Source organism: Coenobita brevimanus, chromosome 7 (genome assembly GCF_032717465.1).
Source record: "Coenobita brevimanus isolate Jiangsu-jjx chromosome 7, ASM3271746v2, whole genome shotgun sequence".
Lineage (NCBI taxonomy): Eukaryota > Metazoa > Arthropoda > Malacostraca > Decapoda > Coenobitidae > Coenobita > Coenobita brevimanus.
In genome coordinates, this window is record NC_136960.1 from 22,316,020 (window position 1) to 22,327,414 (window position 11,395).

General features: G+C 49.8%; 1 pseudogene; it reads left to right on the forward strand.

Moving 5' to 3' along the window:
- Positions 1 to 215: 215 nt before the first annotated feature.
- On the forward strand, positions 216 to 593 carry LOC145403961 (cold shock-like protein pseudogene; annotated as a pseudogene).
- The last annotated feature ends 10,802 nt before the right edge of the window (positions 594 to 11,395 follow it).

Sequence of the window (11,395 nt, forward strand, 5' to 3'; positions counted from 1 at the left end):
TAAAACTCGAAACCGGTTGAAGACAGAGATATTTAGAGTACAATTATCAAGATATAAGAAGTGTCATATGGGTTATTATTTGGCACCATGAAATTTGACCTTGAGTGACCTTGAAAGGCCAAACCAAGTTCACGAATTTTCAGAGGGCTGTAATTTGAAAACAGTTGAAAATCATTACTGGACCAGCAGCGGCAGGAGCAACATCTCTCTCCAGCATGGCCTCTACTTCTGCCACAGCTTGCAACCCATTGAGGGGGGCTGATACTGGCAGCATTAGGCCTGAAGGAGTGCAGACCATCACCATCACCGGCACCGTGAAGTGGTACAGCGTCAGGACGAAGTACGGGTTCATCTGGCGCCAGGATACTGGCGCCAATGTATTCGTGCATCACTCAGGGATCGCTGCTCCCTCTTCACGGCGCCCCTCGCTCTCGTTACACCAGGGTGAGACAGTGGAGTTTCACATTCACCAGACAACGAAGGGTCCCGAGGCTATAGACGTCACTGGACCAGGAGGTGCAGCTGTGCAAGGCTCTGCCTACGCACGGCAGCGCCCCACGGCCCAAAGGCGCCGGCCTGTGGATCCCCGATGACCTGGGGATGTGGATACCATTGTCGCCATGTGCATCGTGATTCCGGTGAAGGCTTTCTGTGGCGATGACAAGGCAGCAATGCTTGTTCTTCTCCCCCAGCTGTTTGAGAAGAATGGGCTGCCGCACCTTGTCATCCCACAGAGCTTCGCTTGTGATGCACAGGCAGCCCCTCGTCAGGAGCGTCGTTCCGCCACGCTGCAGCCTCCTAGACCCCGCACAACACCGCAGAAAAGGCTGCAGCTCGACGCTCCTCTCAACAGAGCAACTGCCTCCTCCACCACCACCTCTGCCGTTGCCATGGAAACCACCGACGCTCAGGACAGCCCAGAGCCTCTCCACTCGCCGCCTGCAGCCGTGGAGAAAGTTGCTTCTCCTGCTCCTTCCATCACGCAGGAAGAAGACTCTCCTCTCCCATCACCACGTGCCACATCTCCTGCTGAGGCTCCAGTGTCATCTCCACCTAAGAAAAAGCAGAAGAAGAAGGGCAAACGCCAGGGCAAGCCTCCATCCATTGCCCAGTGTATCTCCAAAGCCATTCCTCCCCTCGATTCTGCAACGGCCGCCCACCTTGCCTCCTGTAATGACACTGACCTCCAGGAGATTCTCCTCGACCTGTTCACGCCAGCCGACCACGACGACGCTTCTGCTCCTCGTTATAGGCAACTGTACGTCGACCTGAGGGAGTCGTACATTCCACAGTCCATCCCTGCCAGCCTCGAGTCATGACTGTTTGACAGTTTAGCTGCAGATCCTCCACGGTCTGCAGTCCTAAACTTTATTGCTTTACAGCTGCTCTCATAGAGCCCTCATGTATCACCATTGATTATCTCTGACGGGCTTCCATCATCTGCCCGTGTCCACTCTTCTTCTGAAGGTGGACATCTCAACACACACACACACACACACACACACACACACACACACACACACACACACACACAGTTGAAAATAAAATAACTGCTGTTGGGCAAGGTTTGTTCTGCCTGGCACCACCTGTTTAATATCCACCAAATTAGAGAAGCCTCTTCTTGCCAGATATGTTGTTGGTATTCGAGCTAGGTAAGACATGGCCATTAGTGCAGTTTCGTGGTAGTCTGGAATTCCCAAAAGTGAAGACCAGAAATCTCCATAGTAGGAGAATTCATGGAATGACGACTTCTGTCCAAAATCAATGGACAGTTCTAACAATGTAAGTTGTCAATGATTCCTGATTGGCTGATCCGACATGAGCTGATACAAAGGGGTTTACAATCCATACTCATTGTTCGAATGCTCTTGCCTCTTGATCCGGGAAATAGATAGTATACTTCGTTTCCAGACTCTTCAGATGACAAATAACAAAACTGTTAATATTTTCCTCCAGAGAAGGAGATAGCATTTCCCATTTGCACCCTTTCAAAACTGATCAAGGGAGGAGAAACTACCGAAGCTCTTAGTTTCAAATTGTCTTTCCCACAACCCAAGCTTCAACCTGACAGTTTCAGTCTTGCCAGCTACATCAAAAATATCCCCACCTCTGCCTTGATGTGATAGGTTTAACTGATTCAGCTTCTCAAAGATAGAAGCCACGTATGATGATCTGGCAATCCTGTAGTTGTCCTAGAACTTGACAGCCTTTTTGTCTTCTGCCAGAAATACGCACACTTCTTATCTTAGTGTTAGGAATCTGCTCAACATTTTTCCACATGGCATCCAACAAACATCTGCATACAGTACAGGCTTAGAAAATTCTACATCAATTTCCTTGCAACGTTGTTCAAACATGAGACTTTTTTGCTCTTGCACAGATATTATTCACTATCTATACCACATGACTGATGGTTTTGTCAAAATCATGTTTTCCTATATTTAACAGCACATTCTTCGCGAGCAGTACCTCCCGATGAATTATACATGAATAAAATAGCAGCTGGAAGCAACATCCTTAATTTTCTTAACAATACCTTTCTTACCTCCAACCATTGCTGCAGCCCCATCTGTGGTAACTCAAGCATATTTGCTCCAGCTCAGATAATTCTTGACCATAAACTCATTTTCTTGGTGAATAGTTCCTCTGCCGTTGTTTGCACACCTGGAGGTAAACAGAGCAGGAAAATTATGTTCTATTTTCTTGGACTAACTGTCAGGAAAGCAGCAGTTGGCTAAAAGTTGAACAGCATTTGTACGTCCGTGGTTTCATCGAATTGCAAACCAAACCAAGGTGCTCCCCCGTGCCTTGTAAGTAGCCGATCCTTCAAAACTTCAGCGACTGCCACAGATTCATTGAGGAGTCTGAAAATAGAATTCTCTGAACCTTATCAAGTGGTTTCTTGCCTCCATGAAGATGCTGGGCAGCAGTGTCTAAGCATCGAAGATTTACTTTTTCTGCTAAAGTGAAAGTTTTCTTAGATATGTGCCATTTCCACTGATGTTATTAGAATAAGCTTCTCCTTTTTCTCGAAGGACCATATCGAAAGAAGTTTGTGGCTTTGTGAGTTCAGCTCGAGTTTCCTCAATAAAGTTCTTTAATATATTTTTATGCCCACAGTGTTGCACTTTGATATGAGACAGTAGCCTGGGAGGCACAAGATTTGAATTTTTATACCTCGAAGATCAGAAGAGACACTGAGTAGGTGGATAAGGATTCTGATCCTCTTCACTTGCCAATAAAGTCCATACTTCACAGTCATTATTCCACTTCCTTCGCTTTGATTTCAATTGAATGGACGAACTTGATGGATGTTACCTTTTCTGCATGAAACACGTTTCACTGCCAGTTTTCTGTGTTGGTAAAACTGATCTAGTTGGGCGATCCTGTCCATTATCATGACTTGATGTTTGCCTTTTATCCAGCTCTTCAGGTCGTAGTTCATCAGTAACACTGAGTTTCTTGAAGTACTTGAGCAGAGCCATCTGCTGGAAAAAAAAAAAAAAAAGTTCTCCATTAAGTTTTGTTTTATTACATATCTACCATACTATATTCTGCCATCTCGTTATATTCTTGCATAATAATGATGATAATAATAATAATAATCATAATAATAATAATGGTAATAGTAGTTGTAGTAGTAGTGGCAGTAGTAGTAGTAGTGGTCGTACCAGTACTAGTAGTAGTAGTAGTAGTAAATACTCTAGCCTTGTCTATCCTGGAAAACAGATCCTGCGAAGAGGCTAGCCATATGACTGACCCTGAGCATGATTATATAATGCACCCAGTCTGAAACATGAAAGACGTCAAACACTGACTGGGCTAAAATAGGGCCCAGTTCCCTCCTTTTTAGCAGGGAAATATCTTTAACGAATAAACAAAACAGCCACACACATCAACTCATATTTATGTGTATGGAAGGAAACACAACATGAGCTTGTAGATCAGAGTTAATTTCTGTTCTTCTTCACGGGAAAGAAGCAACAGCGAAACTAGATGAAAATTGATCTGCATACACGTTTCCTTCCATCCACCTATCATTATTTTTCTATTTGTTAACACAACACCACAAACAGTGCCCAATGGACTGGTTGACGGTCTTTTTTTTTTTTTTTTTTTTAAGTAAGCAATTTATTTGAGTGATAAATGTGCTGAATTACCCTGTGATACAGTTAACTTGACAAACCAAAGTAAAAATTTGTATATATAATCCTTCAAAGTTGCATAAAAAGAGGTTCATGACAGCTCAAGTCTTGAGTGGCTGTGACGTCACACACCCACCAAGCCAGGAGACCAGAGTTGTGTGATCGTGGTTCTGCTGAATAGCCAAGCTTTGCTTCGTCATGGCCAAGTCAACTAATAACCACCATTGGTGCTTTGTTCCACTGTGCAAGAACGCAAGTAGAATCACACCAGAAAAAAAAATCATCTCTGTAATGCCAGGTGTTTTGGGGTCGGCTTCCCGTCCCCCTAACGCCTAGTGTGTAGCTGGATTCTCTTTCTAGACTGGAGCTTAGACGAATAAGAGAGAGGCAGGACACAAAAACTCAAGGCAACAACCTTACATGTGTATTACTAAATTCTACAGCGGAACGGGTAGATGTCACGAATACAGATATACTGGACAATTATAATTCTTAGGCCTAGATATGGGTTGTTATTATCGCGCAGGATACTACTCAGGTCAAGGTCGGGTAAGGTGGATAGCACTTAGGGCAGAGGGGTTATGCACTTTTATTGCAGGAAGTCCAAGTTTTATATATTTGTGGAACTGGTGGTACTGTCTCACTGTGGGTAATTATTACTTTAACACTGGGCCTGCATATGATCTTAGTGTGGTGTGGCGTTATTATTTGGTAGCATCTTCACTGTGATAGACCCATATTTCACTGCCTTGCCGTATTCACTGTTTCACTGTTACCTTACCTATTCCACCACTCTTTTATATTGTCACTGATGCTTTCCTCACTGACTTCCTTTATACTGTTAATTCAGTTCTGCCTTTACTTCACTATGTCATGGACACTAGGCTTTCACTGTCACTCCTGTCAAGTCTGGGCATCGTGGCAGTCAGGTACAAAGGCAGCGGAGGTGAATCATGGGGCTGGGTTCCGCCGGGGGCCTCTGTGTTCAGGGGCCACAGGATCACGTGTAGGGGCGTCCTCTCTTGTCCGGGGCTGCTGGTGGCAAAGGGTCCTGTGCTTTCGGGGCTTGAGGCGGGAGTCTGGCCCTCGGGGCTCGGGCCATATAGCTGCCTGAACTTCTCGCTCAGGCGCCTGACGGAGGACGAAGATCTCCGGGGTCTGGGTGTAGGGAGGTCCAGCCCGGGGGTCCTAGGGGCAGTCTGGAGGTCCCAAGGGCTGCGGTCCCCAGTGTCCATAGACGCCGTCAGGAGTGGGCTGCGGCGTCGGCCTACGTCGAGGTCCATCAGGCAAGTCCTCTCAGGATCTGGCTGCAGGGAGAAGAGCCCGGTGGTAGTCATAGGGCCTCTCCAGCATTCCTCCAGGGTGGGGGCTCCCTCTGGATCGTAGGTTGGTGAACAGGAGTCAGCACCTGACAGAGGAGCAGCTACCAGCCGTCTCCTGCCATAGGGCCCGACTACTGGCCGTGGCCCTCTGGGGGCACAACTACCGGCCGTTGCTAAGACCCGGCTACTGGCCGTGGCCTGGGGGAGAGAGCGGCTACAGGCCGACTTAGGGGCACCTTCAGACTGGCTACAGGCCGTCTCCTGATGAAAGCAGGAATGGCTACAGGCCGTCTCCTACAGGAGGGTCGAGCAGCTACAGGCTGTCTCATTAGGGGCACCTTCAGAGCGGCTACCGGCCCTCTCCTGATGAAGGCGGGGGCGGCTACAGGCCATCTTCTGTTTGCCTCTGGAATGGCTGTAGGCCGTCTCCTGAAGGAGGGTCAAGCGGCTACTGGCCGCCTCGTTAGGGGCACCTTCAGAGCGGCTTCTGGCCATCTCCTGATGAAGGCAGGAGCGGCTACAGGCCACATCCTGTTTGCCTCCAGTGTGGCTACAGGCCATCTCCTGTAGGAGGGTTGAGTGTCTACCGGCCGTGTCAGGGGTGCTGACTGGTGCTGAAATAACAGCTTCACCCCGTGGTTGTCAAAGGTCGGGTTGCCCGCAAGGTAGTTGCAGTTTCCTGTTATGGTGGCAGCAGGCGAGTTGTGGGTCATAGAGGTGCATGGCTTGGGTGGACTTACATCCCTCTTGCATGGAGCTGGACCGCATGCTGTCTACCTCTCCATGGGCTCTTGGTGGGGGTGTTGTGTTTTTTTCAGGACCTAAACCCGACATTTTACCACCTTTGTTGGGGAAAAAGTCACGACCCCATGACTGAAGGTGATAAACTTGGATGGTGTCAGTGTGGTGGGCCGGTTGTAGTAGCTGTAGTAGGGCGGTGCAGGCTGTGGTGGCTTGGTTTTCAGGAGAGGTCACGTCACAGGTAATGAAGAGGGTGGATGCATCACTGGTGTTGTGGAGCTGCAGGAGGTGGAGGGGGCCACGGACTCAGTGCCTGCGCCCGAAAGGCGGCGCCCATGTAGCAATCCGAACTCTTATGGTTTGGGGTGTTGCTTGCGCAGTGCGGGCTGTAGGTGGCGTGCTGTGGCAGTGGTGTGACTGCAGGTTTGGGGGAGGCAGCGGGGGTGGAAGGCAAGGAAGGGCGAGCGTGGGGAAGGGGGCCTAAGTTGGCAGGTGAGGAGGTTAGGGACAGGGTGGTAGGCAGAGGGGGCTGGGAGGGCGGTTGCGAGTGTGTGGGTGAGGAGTCGGGAGCACACAGTGTCAGCGGGCCGTCAGGTGAGGTGTGATGCTGTGTGGTGGACTGCGGGGTAGGGGATGACAGGGAGGGGGAGGCAAGTAGAGAAAGCGAGGGTGAGATGTAGCCATCGTAGGAGTCAGGAAGAGGGTTGGTGGCTGTGGTTGGTGGTGGGGAAGGTGGAGTTGGGGTTGGGGAGGTGGTGGTGTATCTTGTGGGCAGAGGTGGAAGGTGGCCAGAGCGGGTGATGGCAGGTTTTAGTGTGTGCGGGTGTGAGGGTGCTCTGGCATTGGAGGTCAGTAGCGGTGGTGAGGTGGCTTGAGGTGTGGGTGGTGAGGAGGGAGTGCGGTCATTTGGCGCCATCCCGGTGCTTGGTGGTGGGGTGGCTTGGGCAGAGGCAGGGTTTTGTGCTCATGGTGTGGGGTGGGCAGTGGGTGTGAAGCCAGGGGATGGTGTGGGTGTGGGGGTGGTGGTGGGGGGTGAGCAATGCTGGAACTGTGGTGGCTTGGTTGAAGGTGTTTGTATTGGTGGCGTTGGTGGTGGCAGGAGCTGAAGAGTGGGGTGTGGTGGATGGTGTGTGGTGTCGGAGGCGAGGTAAGCGGCATGAGGTGTGGGAGGTGAAGGAGCCAGTGGTGGGGGGGAAGTGCAGCCTCGCAGTGACGTCTGGATGTTTGGTGATGGGGTGGTGTAGGTGGCAGCAGGGGGCTGAGGTCGTGGTGGAGTGGTGGGTGATGAGGTGCGGGGTGTGGCGGGCGGCGAGGCATCTGGTGAGGTTATTGGGGATGAGCTGGGAGTCCGTGGGGATGGTGAGATTGAGGGTGGGGTAAGGTAGGTGAACACGAAAGAGGAGGTGGGTGAGGGTGGGTCAGAGAAAGAGGAGGGTAAAAGAGAAGAGATAGAGGGAGGAGAGTGAAAGGAAACGTGCCGTCTCCCCCTGTCGTAGACTGAGGGGGGGATGTGAGGTGGCCGCTGCTAGGATAAGGGGGTGCGGGGGTGGTGGTGGGTGCCTTCTGTGCTTTTTCTCTTTGTTTTTGTTTCCCCTAAGCTTGGGGCAATTGGCATATGGGGCGGCTTGTAGGCACCCTTGGGTCGCTCTGCTGCGCCAGGCAACTTATAGTTGCTTGCAGGTGTCGTGAATGGGGCATTCGTGGCTATAAGCAGAAAATTCCCATGGGTCAATCACGATGATGTCCGTGGGAAATTGATCGATTGCACCGATGTGTTGAGGGGTGGAGTGGATGGCTAGAAGGCGCCTCGTTACTTAGATATCTTTATCCAGGTCTCCCGTAGGGTCATGAATGATAAAATGTTTTTTGATGAAACTGGGGAGGATCCTGATAAGTGTGTGAAACGTGAGTTGTTCCCGGGTTCGTCATATGCCTCCGGGTAAGCAGTGGTGACAAGGTGCCTGGCCTGGATTAAAGTGTCATCTAAGTTGCCATCAAAAGTTAGGCTATCCAACTGGGATAGAGCCACCACTTTGCCTAGTGATGGGGTGATGGCCTGAATCACGAGTTTCGTGAAATTGTACCAGGTGAGCCCCGGGACAATCTTGGGTGCTATATTAGCTGCCGCTTTGCCCAGTAGCAGGAGTGTGACCACAAATTTTTGCTTGTCATCCTCGAACTCGATATCTAGCAAAGATTTAATAATTGACATGTATGTGTGAATTTCATATTGTTCGGGGTCGAATTTAGGCAATTCCATATATGGTTTGCTTGCCATTTTGTCGGTATTTCCTGATAACCTATCTTGTATGCCCAGGTCAAGAACCACCGCTGTCCACCAGTGTAATGCTAGGTGTTTTGGGTCGGCTTCCCGTCCCCCTAACGCCTAGTGTGTAGCTGGGTTCACTTTCTAGACCGGAGCTTAGACAAATAAGAGAGAGGCAGGACACAAAAACTCAAGGCAACAACCTTACATGTGTATTACTAAATTCTACAGCGGAACGGGTAGATGTCACGAATACAGATATACTGGACAATTTTAATTCTTAGGCCTAGATATGGGTTGTTACTATTGTCCAGGATACAACTTAGGTCAAGGTCGGGTAAGGTGGAAAGCACTTAGGGCAGAGGGGTTAAACACTATTATTGCAGGAAGTCCAAGTTTTATATATTTGTGGAACTGGTGCTACTATCTCACTGTGGGTAATTATTACTTTAACACTGGGCCTGTGTATGATCTTAGTGTGGTGCGACGTTATTATTTGGTAGTGTCTTCACTATGATAGACCCGTATTTCACTGCCTTGCCGTGTTCACTGTCTCACTGTTACCTTACTTATTCCACCACTCTCTTATATTGTCACTGATGCTTTTCTCACTGACTTACTTTATACAGTTAATTCACTGTTCTGCCTTTACTTCACCATGTCATGGACACTGGGCTTTCACTGTCACTCCTTTCGGGTCTGGGCGTCGTGGCGGTCAGGTACAAGGGTGGTGGAGGTGACTCAGCCTCACTACTTATGGGGTTGGGTTCCGCCGGGGGCCTCTGTGTTCAGGGGCCACAGGATCACGCGTTGGGGCATCCTCTCTTGTCCGGGGCTGCTGGTGGCGAAGAGTCCCACGCTTTCGGGGCTTGGGGCGGAAGTTTGGCCCTCGGGGCTGGGGCCATATAGCTGCCTGAACTTCTCGTTCAGGTGCCTGACGGAGGACGAAGATCTCCAGGGTCTGGGTGTAGGGAGGTCCCGCCCTGGGGTCCTGGGGGCAGTCTGGAGGTCCCAAGGGCTGCAGTCCCCGTTGTCCGGAGACGCCGTCAGGAGTGGGCTGCAACATTGGTCTATGTCGGGGTCCATCAGGTGAGTCCTCTCAGGATCTAGCTGCAGAGAGATGAGCCCGGTGGTAGTCAGGGGCCTCTCCAGTATTCCTCCATGCTGGGGGTTCCCTCTGGGTCGTAGGTTGGTAAACAGGAGTCAGCGCCTGTCGGACAAGCAGGTACCAGAATATCTCCTGCCGTAGGGTCCGGCTACTGGCTGTGGCCTTCTGGGGGCGTGGCTACTGGCCGTGGCTGAGGCCTGGCTACTGGCCGTGGCCTGAGGGAGGGAGCGGCTACAGGCCGACTTAGGGGCACCTTCAGAGTGGCTACAGGCCGTCTCGTGACGAAAGCAGGAGCGGCTACCGGGTGTCTCCTGGTTCCCTCCGGAGCGGCTGCAGGCTGTCTCTCGAGGGGCTCCTTCAGAGTGGCTACCGGCCGTCTCCTGACAAAGGTGGGAGCAGCTATAGGCCATCTCCTGTTTGCCTCCGGAGCAGCTGCAGGCCGTCTCCTGTAGGAGGGTTGAGTGGCTACCGGCTGTCTCATTAGGGACACCTTCAGAGCGGCTTCTGGTCATCTCCTGTTTGCCTCCAGATTGGCTACAGGCCGTCTTCTGTAGGAGGGTTGAGCAGCTACCAGCTGTCTCAGGGGTGCTGATTGGTGCTGGAGTAACAGCTCCACCCCGTGGTTGTCAAGGGTCGGGTTTCCCCGCAAGGTAGTTGCATTTTCCTGTTATTTTTTATTTTTATTATTATTTTTTTTTATGTGTCCGACTCTGGGCATAGGCTTCACAGCCTGCTATCAAGGCCCAGCAGTCCTCCTACATACCAACACCTCTACATGTCACCACTTCGGCGCTAACACCCACCGTCCATATTGAATACATGCTAGGGCTGTTTCATACAGGACTAGTGTATTGGTATTAGCGGGGGTATTTTTACGACATGTCAGCGGGTCTTCTGGTAGATCAGTAAAGCCTGATTTAATGAAATTCAAATCCTTAAACTGTTCCCTGCCCCAGCCAGGATTCGAACCTGGGTCCATTAGGACTGCAGGCCACCTCTCTACCGATTGAGTTATGGTGGCAGCAGGTGAGTTGGGGGTCATAGGGGTGCGCGGCCTGGGCAGACTTACGTCCCTCTCGCATAGAGCTGGACCGCGTGCTGTCTACCTCTCCGTGGGCTCTTTCTGGGGTGTTGTGTTGTTTTCAGAGCCTAAACCCGGCATTTTAATCTCTATTCCAAGATACATGAAAAGCGTTGGCAATACTACACCACAGAAGGCAACCCCTACCACTGTGAAGCGGTGTGAGGAAATACCAAACCAGCGGTTATTTACCGAATTGGCACTCTTAAATGGAAAATGTTATAATTTTTATCACCATGCAGGTTCATGCACACTGAAATCCGGTCAAAAATTTTTGCCTAATATGACTATTGATAGAAAATCAGGTTTCAGAGCTAAAACATGCTAAAGTTAGTGGATATTTACCCTTCAGACTGTCAGCACGCATTGACAGACTTTCATTTTGCACAGATATTTATATAAAGCACAATTAAATGTATCTGCACTGTAATTCAATATTTACACAAAATAGAAGTCTGTCGAAGCGAATTATCAAGCTAGAGATGAAACACTTCTGCTAACTTTAACACATTTTTGTTCTGAATCCTAGATTTTTATTAATTAAACAAAAATTTTTTATTGAATTTCAGATAATTAAGTGTATATGAACCCATATGGTGATAAGGATTATAATAGCCTAATATGTACAACTTACCCTAACAGTCACCAACCCTGTCTTTGGCTTAAGCCATTGGCAGTGATGTGAAAATCTTATTTTCCACATCAGAGTGGCTATTACTAAAAAGATGTTCA